The sequence below is a fragment of the Ursus arctos genome, unplaced genomic scaffold, assembly GCF_023065955.2.
Source record: "Ursus arctos isolate Adak ecotype North America unplaced genomic scaffold, UrsArc2.0 scaffold_20, whole genome shotgun sequence".
Lineage (NCBI taxonomy): Eukaryota > Metazoa > Chordata > Mammalia > Carnivora > Ursidae > Ursus > Ursus arctos.
Genome location: NW_026622875.1, coordinates 55,702,404 through 55,724,797, shown reverse-complemented (window position 1 = coordinate 55,724,797; position 22,394 = coordinate 55,702,404). Strand labels below are relative to the sequence as shown.

The 22,394-nt window shown below is 38.8% G+C and overlaps 1 protein-coding gene across 4 annotated transcripts in view; it reads left to right on the top strand.

The window, feature by feature from the left end:
* The window catches only part of ANO10 (anoctamin 10), a 226,192-nt gene that overhangs the window by 110,509 nt on the left and 93,289 nt on the right, over positions 1-22,394 (top strand). The window lies entirely within an intron of this gene.

Sequence of the window (22,394 nt, the reverse complement as noted above, 5' to 3'; positions counted from 1 at the left end):
GATTTAGCAAGAAAAAGAGAACAGGGCTCCCTGTGGAAAGCCTGACTCCAGCCCCAACTCCCTCACACTGGGTGACTATAAGCAAGTCTTCTCTGGGTTACAAGTTGTTTTGGTCTCATCCATGTGTCATGTTCATAGCTGCCTGCTATAATTGCTGTGAGGGTCGGAAGAAATAATATCCAAGGACTTCAAGATCCTTAAAGCACTACATTGATGCAAAGGGTACTTTTTTTGGGGGGGGGAGGGAGACTGAGATTCTTTATTTCTTTCTTTTTTTTTTTTTATTTTTCTTTCAACATTTTATTTTTTTTTCTTTAATATTTTTTTATTATATTATGTTAGTCACCATACAGTACATCCCTGGTTTTTGGTGTAAAGTTTGATGATTCATTAGTTGCGTATAACACCCAGTGCACCATCCAATACGTGCCCTCCTTACTACCCATCACCAGCCTATCCCATTCCCCCATCCTCCTCCCCTCTGAAGCCCTCAGTTTGTTTCTCAGAGTCCATAGTCTCTCATGCTTCATTCCCCCTTCTGATTACCCCCCCCTTTCTTTATCCCTTTCTTCTCCTACCGATCTTCCTAGTTCTTATGTTCCATAGATGAGAGAAATCATATGATAATTGTCGTTCTCTGCTTGACTTATTTCACTTAGCATTATCTCCTCCAGTGCCGTCCATGTTGCAACAAATGTTGAGAACTCGTTCTTTTTGATAGCTGAATAATATTCCATTGTATATATGGACCACAACTTCTTAATCCAGTCATCTGTTGAAGGGCATCTCGGCTCCTTCCACGATTTAGCTATTGTGGACAATCCTGCTATGAACATTGGGGTGCCTATGGCCCTTCTCTTCACTACGTCTGTATCTTTGGGGTAAATACCCAGTAGTGCAATGGCTGGTTCATAGGGTAGCTCAATTTTTAACTTTTTAAGGGACCTCCACACTGTTCTCCAGAGTGGCTATACCAACTTGCATTCCCACCAGCAATGTAGGAGGGACCCCTTTCTCCACATCCTCTCCAGCAATTGTTGTTTCTTGCCGATGCAAAGGGTACTTTTATAGGATTATTCTTTTCACATTATAGTAGAAGACCCCATCAATGAAAGGAAAAATGTTTTTGCCCATGATACAAGGAGTCTCCCTCCTATTTCCTATGAAAGGAAATTTTTATTTATAAATGTTTAGGTAACTGTTAATTTATTGTAAAACAGTCTTTTTGGATCAGGACTGCTGCTGACCATAAGCTAATAAAACAGGTTTTAAGTTCTTTAAAGCAATCTCAATTTTAAAGATGTCACACTGTGCCCCAGTGAGCCAGGCCAGGTAACACTTTTAACTTCCTGGTGCCATTTGCAGTATTTATTTAGAGAGTAAATAAAACACTAGGTCATTTATTTTGTAGGTATCACTACCCTCTCTGCTTTCTTTCTAGTCCTCATAGAGAGTGAAAGACCTGTTTTTCTATGCCCCTTATTTAGTCACCTGGAAATTAGACACTTTTTTTTTTTTGGTAGCAAAATGCTCCTCTAACACAAAAAAAGAAAAGAAAAATGATTTTCTCTGGCATGTACACAATACCAGCTAACTGAATCACAACATGTTTTGAGTACCTAAAATAAAAGTTATTGAAGAGTTCACTTCATCACACTGTGTCCTAATCTCCATAGTATTGTGATGAAATGCACTGTGGCCTCCTTTGCCTCCTGTGTCTCCAGTGGTCACCCTGAAGAGTGCATAATCAGTTCTGTCAGCTCATAGCAGGCCCCTACTCAGCAGCGCAATAAGCTGCAAACAAAGTCCAAATTCTTAGGCAGTAGGTCATGCGCACTGGGGGACAGTACAGCCCCCGCCTCTACTCATTCATGGACAGTATTGACTGATGCGTCTACAGAGCAGGGTTTTAGTCATTTGTGTCTAGTGCATGGTTGGGAGTAAGGCCAAGCGTCGAGTGCTGTGGCTCCCTTGGTGAAATTGCCATCTTACAGTGCAAATGAAGAGAACAAAACGTGCCACCCATAGGAAAAATTGCCAGATTCCCCAAATACTATAAAAATATACAGTTACTTAACTTTTCTAAGGAAAAGGCCTCAGGTCTGGAAGCAGATCTTTTTTATTCTGGGTAAACTCACTTAGGAAATCATTCTTTCCACAACAATGAGCAAAGGCAAAGAAAGGAATGAGATATTTTTCTAAAGGCACGATTGTCTTGTTGGATTTCTGCTTTGTGGCATTTGACGGTGATCACTCATCAGGGCCCAGAGCACAGGAAGCTTATAGCACATAATCATTTGTTCCAAGAGAAGATATAATTAAATAATTCTTAAACATGACCAAAAATTGAATCTCTTCAGAGACAAATTCAATAAGCAGTCTCTTTCTCTAACATCGATGTCCTAATCATTGGATTGCCTGCCCATTACTTGTTTCTTCTGGAAACTGCCCCCCACCCTGCACAACCCCCACGCCTGACTGCAGCTGTACCCCCACCCTGTCGTATTCCCTGCCCAGGGGTGAGCATGTGAGCATGCAACCTAGGCTCCACCATACAACCCTTCGGAGGAGGATTTGGAATTGCCACCCGGGGCAGCCTGCATAGGTCTGGCTGCTCTCCTGCATAAAGGAGTTGTATCCTCAGGAGCTGTTTTTGCCACATGGTTTGGGAAGCAGAGAGAACCCCTCAGAAGGTAGAGAGCCACTAGAAGTGGAACTCAGAAAAGAAGAAGCTTCAGGGGCCATGGAGGGTGAGCCTGTTCATCTGAGTGTGTCCTCCTGTGCGCTTCTGGAGGGCATGTCTGTACTGGGAACAGTTCCAGCAGCAGAGGTATTCAGGAAGTAGCTGGTTTCCCACGGGAGAGCAGGTGGCATAACTTAGATAATTGTTCAGGTGCTTCCAACCCTGAAATCCCATGGCTCTCTAAAGGCACAGATTAGGTATCACTCTTAGTACTTGACTGTAATTTAGAAACTGGATTTTACAAATCTTTCTGCTTATAGTTGACCAAGCATATTCAGTTTCCTTTTTAAATCATATTTTATTTTTTGAAAGTAATACATATTTGTAATTTTAAAGCCAAATATTCCTTTAAGACTAATAACAAAGTAAAGGTCACTGCCCTTTTCTAATTTCCTGTCAGTGACTCAATATTTTAGCCCTTTCTCCTGCTAGTTACCTCTACATTCCTAAATAATGTGTTTTTCAGTTTTGTTGACTCCCTACTCTCTGATATGAAAGTTTTTACACCTACCATATACTGTTCCTCTATCCCCCTAATGTTGTTTTACATCACAGCTTTTGTTCAAATTCATCCTTGATGATTCTATTATTTTGCAACTATTATCCACAGATAAGCACGTTGTGTGCCATGATTATGTTTCCTTAAATATAATTGAGTTGATAATTGCCTTTTTATTTGCTTCGTTTTCTATGTATATATTATTGATTCTGGAATGTACTGTGCTTAAACACATCAGATAACCTATCAGTGTTAACGTTTTGCTGTTTTCCATGGAGAGCTTATTCCTGTAATCTGAGTTGTCCTGTTTCAATCTGGGCAGGTTACTTGTCCTCATTTCCAACTTCTTGAGGGTTTGCCTTGCTTTGTCCCCTATACCCTTTCTCGGTCCCCTTCCTTGTTTCAGCAGGTGCATGAGAGAAGTTTTTGAATCTTGTGTGAAAACATCCTTATTCCCATTTTCCTTCCAAATTTGGAAGGCATTGCTCAGTTGCCTCCAGCACTGCTGTGGAGAGGCTGATGCCAGTCTGATCCCCCATCTTTCATATGTGACCTCATTCTCTCTAGAAGTTTTCAGAGTCTTCTCTTTATCCCTGATATTTTGAAATTTCATACTGATATTCCTTTGTGGTTTGGTGGGTTTTTTTTTTTCTTTCCCAACAGTTGAACATGACACTTGCAAACTCCTGTTCTTCATTTCTGTGAAATGTCTTGAATTATTTTTTTGAAAACGATCATTTTCACATCTCTTGTCTTCTCTATTTCTGGGCCTTGGTTGCATTATCCAGATTTACCATTTGTTATGTATCCCTCCTGCCCCAGCCCCCACCATGTGTCTTCTTTTTTGTTTGTTTTGCTCAGTGTTTGTTTCTGTCTATTTGAGAAGCCTTCCTCAACTATATTTTCTAATTGTTCTATTGAATTTATTTCTATCATGTGTTTGGTATCCAAGAGCTCCTTTCTTCTCTGACTGTTCTCACCCCCTTTTAAAAATAGTATTCTGTACTTTGTTTCTTGAATGCAACCTCACATCTCTGCAGTTGTCCCTTCCCTGCCTTGTCTCTGTCTCCGCCTGAGGCCCTTGTCATGTGGGCCTTGTCTCGAGGGGCCTGAGCAGGGCAGGGCCTGAGTTGGCCTGGAAGCCCTTCTAGGCCTTGGAGCCCAGCTTCCTGAGCTACAAGCCCTCTGAGCACTGTGGGCTGGTCTTGTGGTGACATTTGGGAGGAGGTGAGAGCAGAAATGAGTTCATCTGTTTATTCTAGAGGCCTCTCACACCTCAGAGTTGCATTTTGATTTTCACCATGCAGTAATTAACTTTTATCCTCTTTGGTCTGTTCAATACTGATGACTTAGAAATACCTGCAGCTGTAAACTGGCTTTTTTCTTTTTCATCCATTCTTTATTTCTTTTAAAGCTCTCTTCAGGGCAAACATACCAATCACATTTCAATAAAGGTGGTTACTTCTCTGGTTCTTTTCTTTAAATTCTAGAAGTTTGATGATTTTTGGTACATTATTGAATTTTGGATTGCCAGCTTCTGTATTATTTCATTTAAGTTTAATATTTTTTATTTCTTCTTTTACTTACTTGAAGAAGAAAGTAACAATGAAATTAAAATGCAAATAGGATAATGAGGTTAAGAAACTTTTAGAGAATATCGGGAATAAAAAGGACAGTATGTTCTTATCCACCTTTATGAGATGAGATACTTAATCTTGTGCTTATGTTCTCCTGTCAGCTGAAGTAAAAAAGGAAAAGTAGTAAATCTTTTTTTGATTTTAAAAAGAAGCATAAACCAAGAAATAGAGTCTTAACTCTTAACTATGGAGAACAATGATAGTTATGGGCGGGGGGGTGCACTTGTGATGAGCCTGGGTGATGTACAGAAGCGTTGAATCACTGAATTGGACGCTAAATCACTATATGCGAACTATACTGGAATTAAAATAAAAACTTAAAAAAAGCATAAAAATTCTTCAGAGAAAATTGAACTCAAAGATGATCTTATCATATAATTCCTTGACTAGGGAAACTTGATTTGCATAATGATCAATGTCCTCAAGGATAGTTTTAGAAAATGTGTATAGTATGCCATTCAGATGGTTCGATACAGTTTCTAAAGTGCTTTAACTTAGTGGAGGCATTTCCTCAGGGCTGTGAAAATATTACTCAAGCACTTGGCTTTGCTTTTAGGTGCTCTCCCCTTAAAATAGAGACAGAATTTGGAAGTCTAATATCTTATTTGATTTCTCAAGCTTTTGCCAAATGGTAGATCACAGTCAATTTATTTTTGAGTTATCTGCCCCATATGCGTCGTGCAAGTATTTCATAGTGTTTAAAATGTGAAAAATTCTATCAACTATGAGCACAACATAGAGATGAGAGTTAACTTTTTATTGAATTAATTACTTGTGCCTGAAAACTTCTCCCCAAGTAGAAGGCCAGCTGGCGTTATCACAGGCATAAGCCATCAGAGTAAACAGAGCCACTATTAGGTAGGAACTGTTGCTCAGTTTCCTCACCTGTCAGATGGGGATATCATTCCTACCTCCTGGGATTGCTGTGAATTAATATCCTTTTAGAGGAGGACCTGGTACATGATAAGCACTGTATTAAAGCATAATGTAAGAAGCAGGACTGCTTCCCCAGAGACTGGCTGTGGTAAAATAGTTTCAGGACACTCCCACTCTGGCCCACTGTGTGTGCCTATGCTGTGCGGCTTGGCCGTCTTCTGCCAAAGTCCAAGGGTTCTGTCTGAGTGTGAGTGACACTTCTTTTTCTTCTCATAACCAGCAGCAAGAACCTTCTGTGCTAAGATTATACTTTGTCCAAGCAGGGAGGCCATGTCCACTCACCTTCCTGGGAGCCCTTGTGCATGATCACACCCAGGTTCATCTGACAGTAAAGGAAGGTGTAAGGACATCTGAGATGAGGGTCCAGGATCTGAGGAAGTATATGAGCCTTGGATCTGTGTTGAGATTATTCTCTTTGATTCATTAATGGTTTTTATGTAAAGATACATTATTGATTTAACACTTAAAAAATAACCATCAACTGATCTTAACTGTTTTCTTAATATGATGAACTGGAGGTTAACAGAGGGTGGATCATGTCTTGTTTCATTTTTATCCCTACGTCCTAGGACAGTACCTCACATATGGCAGATACTCGGTAAATCTTTGTTGAATGAACAGTTCATGAATTATTTTCATATTCATAAATAAAAAAGGAAAATGTACTATATCTTTTTTATATATCTTGACAACGCTTATCCAGTGTAACACTTTTGATATGCTAGCTTTCTTAACAGTTTATAAGACTGTATCTTCTCAACGTCATGTAATAGGCCACATTTTAATTTGAGGAATAATTAAGGACTTCTCTATTTGTAGACCAGCAGATAAATAACAGGGCTTATTTTTAGGCAGAGCATTGAAGGATGGGGACAGGAAGCAAGTCAGGAATGGGTGGAATATCTACTTTTCAGTGTACCCTTTGTCTATTTTTTCTAATCATGTGTACACATTACTTTCTCAAATGAATAAAACCTGACCCATGCTAAAAGGAAAAAAAAGTACTATTATTTGTGCCTTAACATGAAGAGAACATACCCATCCTCCTAATTAGGTGAATAGTTGGGCAACAATTGCAGCTCACCTTCCAGAGCATACCCGGTAGTTGTGGGGACTAGAAGTCTTTTCAGAGTGTTTGTTTGTTTGTTTGTTTGTTTTTAGAGATATAGTGAGAGAGCTGGGTGAGGGGGGCAGAGGGAGAGAGAGAATCTTGAGCATGCCCCATACCCAGCGTGGAGCCTGACATGGGACTTGATCCTGGGACCCTGAGATCATGACCTGAGCCAAAGTCAAGAGTCGGACGCTTAACAGACTGAGCCACCCAGGCGCCCCTTCAAGAAGATTTTTTCAATAGCTTGTTCACTTAGATAAAACGTAATGGAGCCCTTGGCTTTTCTCTGGGAAAAGCCCCAAAATCTGCCTACTCTGGAGATCGGCCTCTGTTGAATAGACCAGGGAAACCACTTATCAATCAGAGTCATCAATCATAAATCATACCATGATTTATTTCTTCCAAAATCCATACTATGGTCACCCATGAATTCAGATCGAAACTTGTTTTCTTTTAATAGTTAATTTTAAGTTATCTCATTATTTAATGCTTATTACTGGTGCAGCTTGCTTATACAAAGTTCCACAAAGTGATCTAACTCAAGATTTCCTGAGAAGATGATAGAGTAGGGGGAGAAACCAGCAAACATTACAAAGAAAAAGAAAAGGTAGGGGGAAAGTACATCCGTATAGAAGCAGGCAGCTCATGGAGAAGTAGTGCCCAATGCAGCCTCAAGTATTGATGAGTTTCACCTGATAGAACAGGTGAAGGAAGGAAGGATAGATCAACTTCAGGAAAAGCCAAGAACCAACCCATGACTTTCCTTCCTGAGGAAGTTGGTGCAGTGTTATGAGAATTAAGTTTAACAGATGTTAGCTGACTCCTACAAACCCAGATCAGTAGAGAGGCAAGGGCAGGCCTAGAAGAAGTAGGGACCCTTTTCTACCCAGGATTCAGAAACATTCAGAGACTGGGTACAAGGATATTGTCACGATAAGCCAAAGCTTAGGGACAACCAGTAGGCATACTGACAATTATTTTATGGAGCTTTCTTTTGTTTCTTTTGGTATTGAATTAGATATGATTAAGTACATGGTAATTGTAGGAAAAAGTAAATAAGCTAAAAGAGAAATCTGTCATTCAAATCTACTACCAGAGAAAAACACTTATATTATAAAATAATAATAAGTAAACAGTGTATGAAAACATACAAATCTGAAGTACATCAGGTAGAATAAATGTGAGATAATAGCCATGAACATTTTTTGAAGAAAATAATGCAGTGGTAAGGCTTTGCCCTGTTACATCACATAAAGCCACAGTAATGAAATCACTGTGGTACTGGCATCAGAACATATAGATAAATGGAACGGAACAGAAAGTGCAGGAACTGTCAGAAGTATAGATACACACAAATTTGGTATATGTTATCATAGGTATTTCCTGTCAGTAGAAAAACGATGGATTGGTTGTTGAATGGTGTTGGGACACCTGGCTAGCCATTTAGAGGAAATAGATAAAGGTCAATCCCCTCTTTAAATTATACACTGAATTTAAATTTAGTAAGATTAAGGATATAAACATAAACATGAAAACCATAAAAATATTAGAAAGAATTATAGGTAAATATTTAGCTGACCTTTGGATGGGGAGACCTTTACTATATGAGTGGCACCAAAGGAAGAAACTGTAAGAAGATTCACAAGTTCTTTATGCTAATGTTCAATGTCAAGTTCAGAACTAAAGGGAGCCATGTGTCCAATATTAGATAATTGATTAAAACCTCTTATAATGGTGTACCTTGCCACCATAAAAATAAAACTGTATATGACTCTATTATTGGGGAAATGGCCCCAATAATGAATGAGAAGTGAACAACTTGTACATGTGTGTATTTGCATGTATGCATTTCGTAGGAAGAGGCCTGGCTGGTTGTGATCCACATTTAACAGTGGTAGTTTTTAAGTTAAGATTTGGATAATTTATTTCCTTTGCCTTTTCTATGTCTTCTTTCTTTTTTTTTTTCCTGTAGTGATTACATATTTAATACAGTCTAGTTAAAAACCAAGGGACAAAAAAGTTCCACAAAATAATTGGTGATTATTGGAGAGAAAACTGAGCTTTAAACTTCCCAGTTGCCTAGATCAAATAGGCTTTTAAAGGGATCTTTGGGACCATCTGTTTTATTGAAGGATAACGCTGTTTCACTGGATGACGACTTGAATCCATCATGACCATAAATGTAAATTTCTTTAAACATAAAAACCAAATGTATACATTCCTTCTAAAATGACTCTAGAAGATTATATTTTAAATGGTGACTTGTCTTATTATAGTTGATATTTGACTTTTTTATATATTCATTCTTTTTAACCAGTCTTTGTCTAGTTTCTCTGAATTGAGCTGCAGAGAGCTGTTTTAAAATCCAAATTTATTGTGGAGAACCAAAATTAGTGAAAATGCCTTTTAATGAAAGCTTTGGTTTGGCCAATTTAAGCTGTTTATAAATCAAAAATGTAATCAAGGAGAGATTGTTTTAGCTCATTGTCCACCAAGAAGCTTTTAGCTGCCAAGAAAAGGCTTCATTCTGGAGAAACATTGCCCCTCCTGCCTCGAGTCCTCCAGTGATTTATTGACTTGGAGAAACAGCATGGTGATTTTGGATAATCAAGTTTGCTGGACTTCTTTGAGCCCACTAGCTTTCTCTTGTGAGCCATTGGGTTGACAGTCTCCTAATATGAAAAAGGAAGAGATTAGAAAAAAAAGAGAGAGCTCAGATTTTCTCTGTACTCAAACCTCCCCCTCCCCTTCACCCATGGCAACCACCTCCTTGCCTACAGTTTTGCCTTTCCAGAGTATCATATAAATGGGATCATATACTTTATAACCTTTTGAGTCTGTTTCTTTCCCTTAGAATAATGCATTTGAAATTCATCCATGTTACTGCACTCATTAATAGTCCCTTTACATTGTGGAGTAGTATCCCAGTGTGTGGATGCACCATGATTTGTCTATCCATTTTTTAGGAGAGGGATATTTTGATTGTTTGTCTTTGTGATTTTGAACACAGCTGCTATAAGCATTTGCCCAGTGTTTTGTGTGAATGAAGGTTTTCATTTTACTTGGGTAAATACCTAGGAGTAGGATTGTTGTGTCATACGTAAAGGGAATATTTGACGTTGTGAGAAACCACCAGTTGTCTTCCATAATGGCTGTACCATTTTGAGTTCTCACCAGCAGTGTATGAGAGTTCCAGTTCCTCCACATCCTTGCTAGCACTTAGTGGTGTCAGGGTATTTTGTCTGTTTGTTTGTTTGTTTAGGATTTTATTTATTTATTTGAGAGAGAGAGAACACGAGGGAAAGGGACAGGGGGAGAAGCAGACTCCCCCTAAGCAGAGAGCCCAATGCAGGGCTTGATCCTGGGATTCTGGGATCATGACCTGAGCTGAAGCAGATGCTTACCGACTGAGCCACCCAGGCACCCCAGTGGTGTCAGTTTTTGTTCAGTTTAGATCACTCTAGTGGTCATGTTGGACAGTCTGCACTTGCACTTCTCTGATGACTACTGATGTTGAACATCTTCTCAGGTATTTATTTGTAATCACATGCTTCCTTTGATGAAGTGACCATGGCAGTGACTCTTGAGGCATATAGTTTCAGTTACAATTTTCATGTTGATGTTTCACAGTCTGATTGTCTCCTTAAGGTGTGTTTGTTTGTTTCTTCTTCCTCTTCTTTTTTTTTTTTAAACTTGTCCCCCTGTTCCTACGTTATATTAGAAATTAGGTTTAGAGACTTAATTAGATTCAATTTCAACAGTTTTGTCAAGAACATTTCATAAGCAGTATATATGTGAGGGATTAAAAAATGCACAGGAGCCAATTGAGAGCCCCACCTGATGCTACCACCTAGTGCATTGTAGCAGCTTCCCCAAAAGTGAGAACGGCTGGAATAATGTCCTTGACTCTGCGAGAAGGACAGCTGGAATCCAACACAGGTGGACAAGTTGGACCTCAGTACAGAGAGAAGGGATAGTGGGGGGTGTGGGTCCAGCCAGGTGTGGGAACTCACAGATATCCTCTTCTGAATGCTTCTGTTCTCTCACAAAATAGCAAGTAAGGTTGTGCTGACAGTGAGCACATAGAGGTATTGGAGGTTTGAAGAGACAGGAGAACGTGTAGAATCAAATTGGAGAGAGAGACTGAATGGATCAGGGGAAAGTAGCACATGCCAGGCCCTAAGAGCCCTCTTGAGGGAGTGAATTGAACATGGAGGTCACTCGAAGTTGTGTTTCTCTCCCAACCATTGTTGTGACATATTGTTAATAATTAGAGCAATTTTAATTCATCGTGGGCTTTCGCTTTTGGGGATTTTATCTAAATGTAAGTGTGTACCATATACAGAAATGTCATTGGTAAACTGGTTACAGTGTAGAGTTTTAACCCCCGAGATATTCACCCAGAGGCCCTGAACACACATCCTCTGCAGGGGAGGGACATTATGAGATTTCAAATCAAGAGTAGAAAATCTTGCAAGGAATATTCTGTTTCCTAAGCATAGAATTTTGAAATTTTGAAACTGTGTGTCCCCAAAATATGAGACATTTTATGGCAAGTAAGGGAAAAATCAGTGTTTTATTTATACTTGATTTCTTTTCTTAGTATTTCTTTTGAAATTGGGTACACTTTTACTGTTAGTTAAACCTGGGATTGAATGTTTGATGTTACTTTAGATGGGTTTCCAACTGGGGGAAAGTGTTTTCTGAATATTTTCTGGGCCATCACAGCAATGTTATATAAGAGAGAAAACTGTTACAATATACTTCTAAAAATACTTCAATGAAAAATTATTTTTCAATTAGAATATGTCTGTTTAAAGATGTAATATTAAAAACTGCAATCTTGATTTACAATGTAATTTTTTACATTGACTTTATTTTTAGAGCTGTTTTAGTTTTATAGAAAAATTATATAGAATATACTATATAACCCCAATACCCCCAAACAGTTTCCCTTATTATTAACATCCTGCATTAGTGTGGTACATTGGTTACAATTGATGAACCGATATTGATACAGTACTATTAACTAAGGTCCACAGTTCACACCAAGGTTCACTCTGTGTTGTATATTCTGTGGGTCTTAACAAATGCATGCCATGTATCTACCATTATAATATCATAAGAAATAGTTTTACTATCCTCAAAAATCTCCTACATGTCACCTGTTCATTCCACCTTTCCTCCCACCACCCAACCCCCCAGCCACCGTTGATCTTTTTACTGTCTTTACAGTTTTGCCTTTTCCAGAAAGTCATATAAAGTCATATAGTATGTAGCCTTTTTAGATTAGATTCTTTCACCTAGTAAAATATATTTAAAGTCCTACATGCCTTTTCATGGCTTCATAGCTCATTTCTTCTCATCACTGAATAGTATGCCATTGTATAGATGTACCATGGTTTGTTTATTCAGTCATGTACTGACATGACATCTCAGTTGCTTCCAGTTTTTGGCAATTATGAATAAAGCTGCTATAAACTACAATGTAATTTTTATACTACAATTGTAATTGTTGATACTTTTCTTAAGTTAAGCAGTGCTGACATTTGATAGACCATGCTTTGACTGATCATTTACAGTAAGTAGGTCCAAGAATGTTTCCAGATGGTACTAGCCATCACAAAAGCAGGCAGTCAAGCTCCTTGCCTTGTGGAGCTTGTAGCTCTTCTAGTGAAGAGCTAAGTTACATAAAAAATATATCTAAGAACTTAAATACGTAAACAGACATGTGAACCCCTACAGAACTTTTAGGTACTTTAGTTATTAGAAGATTAAACGCTAGACACTGAGCTATGTTTAAGGAATGATCAGAGACCCAAGGCAGTGGGCTTCCTTAGGAAGGGTCCTAAACAAGAAGTCTTTGACTGTGGTATCTTTATTTGTGATAGTTATATTTCTAAAGATAAAAGTTATGGCCCTTGGCACTTTCAGAAACTTTCCAATTTTTCACTCCTTACAGTACAGACCATTGAAACAATGGTCTTAGCAAATCCTGGAACACTGTAAAAGAGAATAGTGAAAGGTCCCTCTCTGGGTCATGTGCTGTGAAGTCCTAATCAATAGCAGATTAAATCAGTATAAACCTGAAATAACTGTCAGGAAAGCAAAGCATGAAAAGAAACCATTTGATATAGGACTGAAAACCCACGTAGAGGTTTGGAGAAGGGATTTTCATACCACCACCACCCTCTAACCTATCAAGGTTGCTTGGCTTGAAGTCTGGGTGCATTCATTCCAACAGTAGGCACACAGGTGCTTCGTGAGCTTGAAAAGCTTGATTTACAAATAGAAATTATTAAAAAAGAAAAGAAAAGCTTAATTTACATTCAGAGTTTGTGTGAGGGCCAGAAACCCCATAAGATCACTCCTTTCTACAGTCCTCAATCCAGGGGGGACCATGCGCAGACATGCCAAGTGCTGTGTGGCACTTCTTTCACTGGAGAAATGTCCCTCACCACCGTCCCCACGTGCTCTGTCCCTGTGGCTCCTGCACAGGAACTTTCCATTCTTCCAGGGCATTTCCTGTTACAGAAAATCTCTTGGGTTAGAGATGGTTCCTTCATCTATCCTTGCAGCACTTTTCCAGGACTGTGTGCCACCCTATACTGCACACTGGGGATAACGATGGTGACTGAAACAATTGTGGCAATTAAGAAACTGACATGCAGAACAGATCAGAATCCTTTAGAATTACCTGCCCAGCCAGCATAGTACCCACAGCTATTTTTTGACTGTGGTATTATATAATGCACATGAGGAGGCGCTGCTGAAAATTATAAGACCTTGTGGCCAAAGCAGGGAAGTAATTAATTTTGCTATGAAAGAAAAACAGCTTGTGGATTGAACTATTTATATTAAAACTTAAAATATGACCCAAGGGGCGCCTGGGTGGCACAGCGGTTAAAGCGTCTGCCTTTGGCTCAGGGCGTGATCCCGGCGTTATGGGATCGAGCCCCACATCAGGCTCCTCCGCTATGAGCCTGTTTCATCCTCTCCCACTCCCCCTGCTTGTGTTCCCTCTCTCGCTGGCTGTCTCTATCTCTGTCAAATAAATAAATAAAATCTTAAAAAAAAATAAAATAAAATAAAATATGACCCAAAATGCTTGCATTACACTTTCTCAGGCAACTCAAAAGAATACTTATGCTCAAATGCTAAGAAGTCCATCACTGAGATGAAAGCTAAAAAAAGTGTCAGTGTTTTCCCGTTGGGAAAACTCTAACTTCCTCTGTATCTTACTTTAATTCTCTTTACTACTTGGTTTGTGCATATCTCAATCTGACATAGTTGTTACTATTGCAGATAAAGTTGAAAGAGCTAAGGATTCACTGCATCATTCTGTTGTGCAGTCTTCTTAATTTTTCAAGGTATAATTTGCATACAATAAAATGCACTCATTTTAAGTGTTTGGTTTGACAAGTCTTGACAATTGTATATACCCATGTAATGGCCACTACAGAACAACTTAGAATATTTCCACATCTCCAGAAAGTTCCTCCTCTCTCTGCAGTTAGTCTCTTCCCCATCAGAGACCATTGCTGAAGTGCTTTCTATCACTGTGAAATACAGTGGCCTGTTCTAGAAATTTATGTGAATGAAACAACACTGTAAATACTGTTTGCATCTGGCTTTTTTATTTAGCATAATGCTTTTGAGTTTCATCCATGTCATTGTGTGTAGTGTGGTGTGTTTTTTGTATTGCTGAGTAGTATTCCGTTACCTGAATATACTACAATTTTCTTACCCATTCACCTGCTGATGAACATTTTGGTTGTTCCCTTATTTTTACTATTATGAGTGAAGCTGCAGTGAACATTCTCATTAATGCTTTTTCATGTACATATGTCTTCATTGCCCTTGGGTAAATACCTCAGGATGGATTTGCTAAGTCTTATGGTAAGTATATGTTTAACTCCATAACAAACTGTCAAACTGTTCTCAAAGTGTTTCTAACACTTTATACTTCCACCAGCAAAGGTTGTGAGTTGTACTCCAAATCCATGCCTGTATTTGATATTGTCAGTTTTTTAGTTTTGTTTTGTTTTAGCCATTGTAACAGGTGTGTGGTGATATCTCCTTGTGGTTTTAATTTGTGTTTCCTTGGTGACTGATTATGTTAGAGCATCTTTTCATGTGTTTATTAGCATTTTATATGTCTCCTTTTTGTGAATGTCCTGTTCAGTTATTATTCCCATTTCTTTATTGCATTGTCTTTTCAGGTCCTTTTTGTATTCTCTACACAAATCTGTTGTCAAACATAGGCAGATATTTACTCCCAATCGGTGACTTGCCATTTCATTTACATGTTCTTTTCTGAAAAATCTTTCACCGCAAGGTCCTGAAGATTTTCTTCTATGAATTTTCCAGTTTTAGCTTTTATGTTTAGTTCTATGATGCATTTCAAATTAATTTTTGTATATAGTATGAGATAGATTGAGGTTCATTTTTTTTCCTGTATGGATAGCCAGTTGTTACTCTAACCATTTGGTGAAGAAACCCTTTTCCACATATTGATTACTTTGGCATCTTTGTCTAAATTCAACTAATCTTATATGTATGGCTCAGTTATTTTATTCTGTTTATCTATATATCTATATCTTTATGTTTTAAAGTTTTAAGTGGTTTTAAATTTTTATATCAGATATTATTGGTCCCCAACTTTGTTGTTCTTTTTCAAAATTATTTTGCTATTCTGTGTTCTCTACATTTCCATATGAATTTTAGAAATCAATGGGCTGATTTCTACCAAAAAAAAAAAAAGCCTTTGATTTTTTTGATTGATTGATTCAGTAGATCAATTTGGAAACAGTTGACTGACATTTTAACAATATTGAGTATTCTAATCCATGAACATTATGTATCTCTTTAGGTTCTCTTTAAAATCTCTCTCTTCTTTTTAAGATTTTATTTATTTGACAGAGAGAGACAGCCAGCGAGAGAGGGAACACAAGCAGGGGGAGTGGGAGAGGAAGAAGCAGGCTCCCAGCGGAGGAGCCTGATGCGGGGCTCGATCCCAGAACGCTGGGATCACGCCCTGAGCCGAAGGCAGACGCTTAACGACTGCACCACCCAGGTGCCCCTCTTTAAAATCTCTTCATGGGCTCAGTCCTTAGGCGTCGGCCTTCGGCTCAGGGCGTGATCCCAGTGTTCTGGGATCGAGCCTCGCATCAGGCTCCTCCGCTGGGAGCCTGCTTCTTCCTCTCCCACTCCCCCTGCTTGTGTTCCCTCTCTCGTTGTCTCTCTCTATCTCTGTCAAATAAATAAATAAAATCTTTAAAATAAATAAATAAATAAAATCTCTTTATAGATTTTGTTGTACAGGATTTACAGTTTTTGTTAAATTCACCCATAACTATTTTATGTTTGTAGATTCTATTGTAAATTGTATATTTACATCAATTTCCAATTTTGATTACTAGTGTATAGAAGGAAAACTTATTTTTATCATGTTCCTATATCCTGCACCTTTGCTAAATTTACTTATTAGTGATAGTAATTTGTTTTTGTTTTATTTTTTTCCATACATTTTTTAAAATATTTTTTTATTATATATGTTAGTCACCATAGAGTACATCCCTGGTTTTTTATGTAAAGTTCGATGATTCATTAGTTGCGTATAACACCCAGTGCACCATGCAATACATGCCCTCCCCACCACCCATCACCACCCTATCCCATTCCCCTACCCCCCTCCCCTCTGAAACCCTCAGTTTGTTTCTCAGAGTGCATAGTCTCTCATGCTTCATTCCCCCTTCTGATTACCCCCCCTTTCTTTATCCCTTTCTTCTCCTACCGATCTTCCTATTCGTTAGGATTTATTGTATATGCAACCATGTCATCTGCAAATAAAAAATGTTCTTCTTCCTTTACAGTCTGTAGGCCTTATATTTACTTTTCTTGCCTGGCTGAACTGAAGGCTAGAACCTCCAGTTCAGGAATGTTGAATAGAAGTAGCAAAAGTTGACATGCTTGCTTTGATTTTGATTTTAAGGAAAAGCAGTTAGGTTTTCATCATTGGTATATTGTTAGCTGTAGTTTATTCCTAGATGCCTTTTTAGGTTCAGGAAATTTCCCCCTATTTCTGTTTTACTGAGTTTTTTTTATCATGCATGAATATTGAATTTTGTCAGAATTTTCTCTGTGTGATAGGTCATTTTTCTCCTTTATTCTGTTAATGTGTTGAATTGCATTTACTAACTTTCTATTGTAAAACCAAACTTTCATTACCAAGATATATCCCACTTGGGTATATTTTATTACAGATTGTTGGATCCAATTTCCTAATATTTTGCTAAGGACTTTTATATCTATGCCAGTAAGTGATATTGGTCTATAACCTTCTTTTCTTGTATTGTCTTTGTCAAGTTTTGGTATCAGAGTAATACTCTCCTCATAAATTTCCTTCCTCTTCCTTTTTTCTGAAAGAGATTATGTAGGATTGTTTTTTTTTTCTTTTTTATTCCTATTATTTATTCCTTAAATGTTTGATATAATTTTCCAGTAAAACTATTTGAGCCTGAGAAGTTTTTGAATTATGAATTTGATATCTTTAATAGCTATAGGGAGGTATTCACATTTTCTATTTCTTCCTGTGTCAGTTTTAGTGATTGGTTCTTTTAAGCAACTTGTCTATTTTATCCAAGTTGTTAGATGTATTGGCATAAAGTTATTGATATTACTTTCTCATTATTCTAATTTTTGTAGAATCTTTAATGGTATCCCCTTTCTCATTCCTGATGTTGGTAATTTCTCTCTTCTCTTTTTACTCTTAATCTGTTTAGCTAGGGTTTATCAATTTTATTGATATTTTCAAAACCAACTTTTGATTTCACTGATTTTCTCTACTGTGTGTTTCCTATTTCACTGATGTATGAATTTTCTTTTAGTATTTTCTTTATTCTGTTTGATTTGGTTTGGTTCTTTTTCTAGCCCCTCTTAATTCTATTTCATGAAAGACTTCTTAGACTCGATCCCCTAGCTCTTCTATTGAAGTTTTTATTTGGAGAGTCATTTGGTAATTTTCAAGAACTCTTTCTGGTTTTCTGATTTTTCCTTTTTCACAAGTGTCTGTTCTTGCTATGTGAATGCAAGGTTTTCTTAGTTCTCCCTGAAGGGTCTTTTTTAAAAACAAAATAAAAACCTTCTCTCTGTTCCCTGAATTATTTGTTTCCTCTGGCATCCATTTTCTTCTTTTTCACTTTGGGGTATGTATATATAGCTGTGTGTCTGTCTATGTATCTTTTTTTTTTTTTTTTTTTGAAGACGTTTCTCAGATGTCTGGTGAGTCTTGGCTCTCTGTTTATATTTGAGGATTAGCCGATAGCATGGCTTGCTCAGGATAGAGGCAGAGTCTCTGCTTTATGCTGGGTGACTGCTGGTGGGCAGATTATACTGCCCATCCTTTAGGGCTAGTGCATGGAATGTGTTGCTAAACTCCCCTCTCAAGAAAGTTCATTAATTTCTCTAGCAAAGACCTCTTTTATGTGTGCATATGAAAGTTCTTTTAGCTGTAAGCCATTTGCACACAGGGCTGTGGGGAGGGAATGAGCCCCCATATCACTGTTCCCCCCGTCATGAGAACAGTGTGCAAGTACTGAGCCTTTCCAAGGTTCTGTCGAGTTGGTTGGCTTCTCCCATAGCTAAAGCTCCCACCTCCATCTGGGTTCTAGGTTCAATTTCCTACGCTCAGTTTCATCATCCTATACTCTTTCATCTGTTTTCAGATTTCCATAAATTTGTAGAAATTTCCCATGTGTTCATTGTCTCCTTCCCATTTCCTTTGTTATTATGAAATTGCACCTTTTGTATTTCTTTGCTGTTCTTTGGATGGTCTCTCCAGATGGCTCTGAGAGATAGATGGGAATCTTATCTTAAACCAATGTACTTCATTCCTTTTTAGCTGCTCTGCAGAGTAGTCTATAATGTGCCTGATTTCTACTCTGTGCTGTGTGCGCCTGAGCAAGTTGTTTAACCTCTCTGTTCCTCCTTCTTAAAATAGAGCTAATAGTACCTACTTCATACAGTTTTTGTGAGGACTAAATGAATTACTGTATATGAAGCCCTTAGAATAATTTATAGCATAGGTAAGACATACATAAAGGTTCTTTTTGCTATGCTTAGGCTGTAGCCTAGCTGTTTGTGCACACCTCACAGTTGGCTCTGTTTGTGTTATACCAGTGCTGTGATAGGTGTCCCAGCTTAGTTTCATGCTCTGGGTGCGTTGTGAGAGTCTGTCTACTAAAGGTCAACAATGCTGAGGGGAAGCCACCATGCATTCTGGATTTTCATAGAGATGCCATGTTACTTTCTTACTATTGTACCCTCCCACCAATGGTGTATATAAGAAATTCTCTTGTTTTTCATCTTGTTTCTAACCTGATAGATGAATGCAAATGAATAATGTACTTCCATCCCTCAGAGAGCTATGGTAATAATTAAATAAACACATTAAAGTAGATTTGTATTTAGAATCTCTAATAATCTTGAGGTGCCGAATGAGGCCCCCTCACTCACCAGGAATGTGCCCATGAAGCAAGACAGGTGGAGGCTGGGAGGGGCCAACCGTGGTGGTGGAAGAGCTAGAGGTCATCCACAGCCAGAAGCACAGGCCCTCCTGTCACAGCTGAGCCTCATCAGTCCCACCAGCCAGGGCTGAGCTTTACCAACACACAAAAAGCAACTTTTTGCCTATGACTCTTGGAAGCCTGAGCAGAAGCTTCTGATGGCACTGGCCTGTGGTGGCAGCTGAGAAGTACCTTCATCAGGAGCATCCCACCCAGAGCCTGACATGGCACCACACATTTCAGCCATGTCACGTCCTTGCCCACACGCACCCACTCCATGCCCCAAGCTTCTCTGCACAAGTCATCCTTCCTCTGTGGCCCACAGGCAAGTGCTGCCATGGGCCACTAGAGCCATGTTCCATCACCATCGAGCTTTTTCTCACCCTCAGCCTGGTTGCACATGACTGCATATGGAAACCTTGCTCCGCCCTGATGGTACCACCATGTCTGTTACCCACCTAACTGGGGCATGTTCAGGCTTGTTATTCTTCCTTTACTAGGGAAGTGCACGGGGTAGAGAACTGGCGTCTAAAGGCAGTCCCAGTCCTTTTCACTCAACAGCACTGACTCCTGAAGGGGAGGTGTGTGGCTACCAACAGAATAGAACAGAAGGTGAAGGTGACATGGTGGCAGGAGGTGGTAGTAGTGGAGATGGGTGGACACAAAGTGGGTCAGGGACAGAAAGGGGTGCACACAGTCAGCCATTGCTCGTAGAGCCACCCAGTGGCCTTGGGCCTAGAGTTTGCCCACCTTGCACTAAATGGTGCTGCCTCTTTACTCATGACCTAGTTCCGCACAACTCAAGGGGCCCAGAAACCTTGTCTCACCCTTGTAGAAACATGGGTTTAGAAGTTCATGGCAGGGGCGCCTGGGTGGCTCAGTCATTAAGCGTCTGCCTTCGGCTTAGGGTGTGATCCTGGAGTTCTGGGATCAAGCCCCACGTCGGGCTCTTCCGCTGGGAGCCTGCTTCTTTCTCTCCCACTCCCCCTGCATGTGTTCCCTCTCTTGCTGGCTGTCTCTCTCTCTGTCAAATAAATAAATAAAATTAAAAAAAAAATAATTGTTTAAAAAAAAGTTCATGGCATACAAGACATTGGTTTAAGTCTAATTGGAGAGTTAATAGTCTGCATTTCCTGTCTACTGCTAATTTCATTTGATGTTAATGGGAATCTGTAATATGTAAGAGAACTCATGTAGAAATATTTTCTGTGTGGAAATATTTTCAGAATATTTTATTGTTACAGTGAGTAAAAGGAGGACGTGGAGGAGTTTTGTGGAGCAAATCAAATTATTTCAGCTTAAACTCAAAAACTTTTCAGGGCTGCATTGTCTTGTGCTAAAACCATCCTTCCAAGAAGGGGGAAACAGGTATAGGTATCGTGGAAACTGTTAAACTTCTCCTTAGAACAGATTTTTCTAAAGTGTGTCTTAGACCTTTAAGAAGATTCACCTGCTGGGTGCTGTATGGATCTTGTTGAACAATAGTCTCCATTGTAAAGGGTTTCTTGACAAGGACTCTGGGATCAGCATTTATAACAGGCCTCCAGGGTTTTAATATTTCTATTTTATAAGTAACAAAGGTCACATGTAGCACAGTGGGGATATGTTGTTATCTTCCCTTTCGTAGGTACTAAGCTGGGAACAAAGTGAGGGTTCCTGACCCTTCTTCCTGTGTTCATTCATCCACTGTCTTTGTTGGCAGGAACTCAGTGAAAGTGAGGTAAAGAAACTTGAGCGATTATTCTAAGATCACACAAAACTCCCGTGGGAGTAGGAAATGGGGGTCCTTGAGTCTTGGTTGATCAGATCCTGAGCCCATTGGGCCCCAGATACACGATGGTACAGCTGTCCCTGTAGCACTGAGCTCCGTCACAAGTGGCAGCTTCTCAGAGCACATTAGTTAATTCGATTTCCATCTGGTGCTGATCTCCTCCTCGCAGTTGATTTTGAGAATAGAATTTGTAGTTTATAGATGGAAAACAAAAAGCATATTGTGAACTAGGAGACTGTTGGAAACATACATTTATTCTAAAGTGAAACATGAGCACATTTTTGCAATAAGCTCTGCCTGTCAGGGTAAGCTCTGATGTGTGTGGTTAGCATTCGGCTAAGAAGTATTTCATGTAGTAAGTTATTAATCATAATGTCAAGTTCAATTCTATAGGAGTCTTTTTATCTACTTTTCTCTCTGGATATTTCAAATTATGATAAAAGCTTTACTCTTTATTAGATTCAGGATTGACTAATTTAGTTTTTAGCAACTGTTATTCTAGATCCTATTAAATACCATCCATAAATTGAGATAACAACTGTACCAAAACATGTCAAGTTTATAGAATGGAGATGCACTGTTGGGTGATTATCATGCTACATTATAGATATCTCTGGAGCAAGATTTATAAGTAACAAATAGTGGAAAGCTTCAAGTGTGAAAAACACATACCTACTAACTGCATTTCATTCATAAGAATACTCTACTCCCTTACTCCGTGATTACCACTACCTCTGATACACAAATCAAGTTGATCCTATGCCTTGATTCATGGTACAGGCATCTTTGCTTGTATTTTATTTCATTTATTCCCACTTTTGTGGCCCTCCCACACTGGTATCAATGTCCATCCTTCCTTCCCACTCATTTATTTAAATTGTGTTGTTTTGTGTATGTTCTTAAATTTATATGTATAGTTTTGGGCTCTGAACCTCTATTTTTCACTCATTACTATGTTTATGATGTCTGTATTTCTGTATATGTATCTGGTTCATTGTTTCATACCGCTGCATAGATTTCCATCTTCTGAATGTAACAGAATTTATTTGTCCATTCTCCTGGTGATAGGCATCTATTCTGCCTCCAAGTCTTTGCTTCTAAAGCCAGTGCTACATAAGGATGCACAGCCTG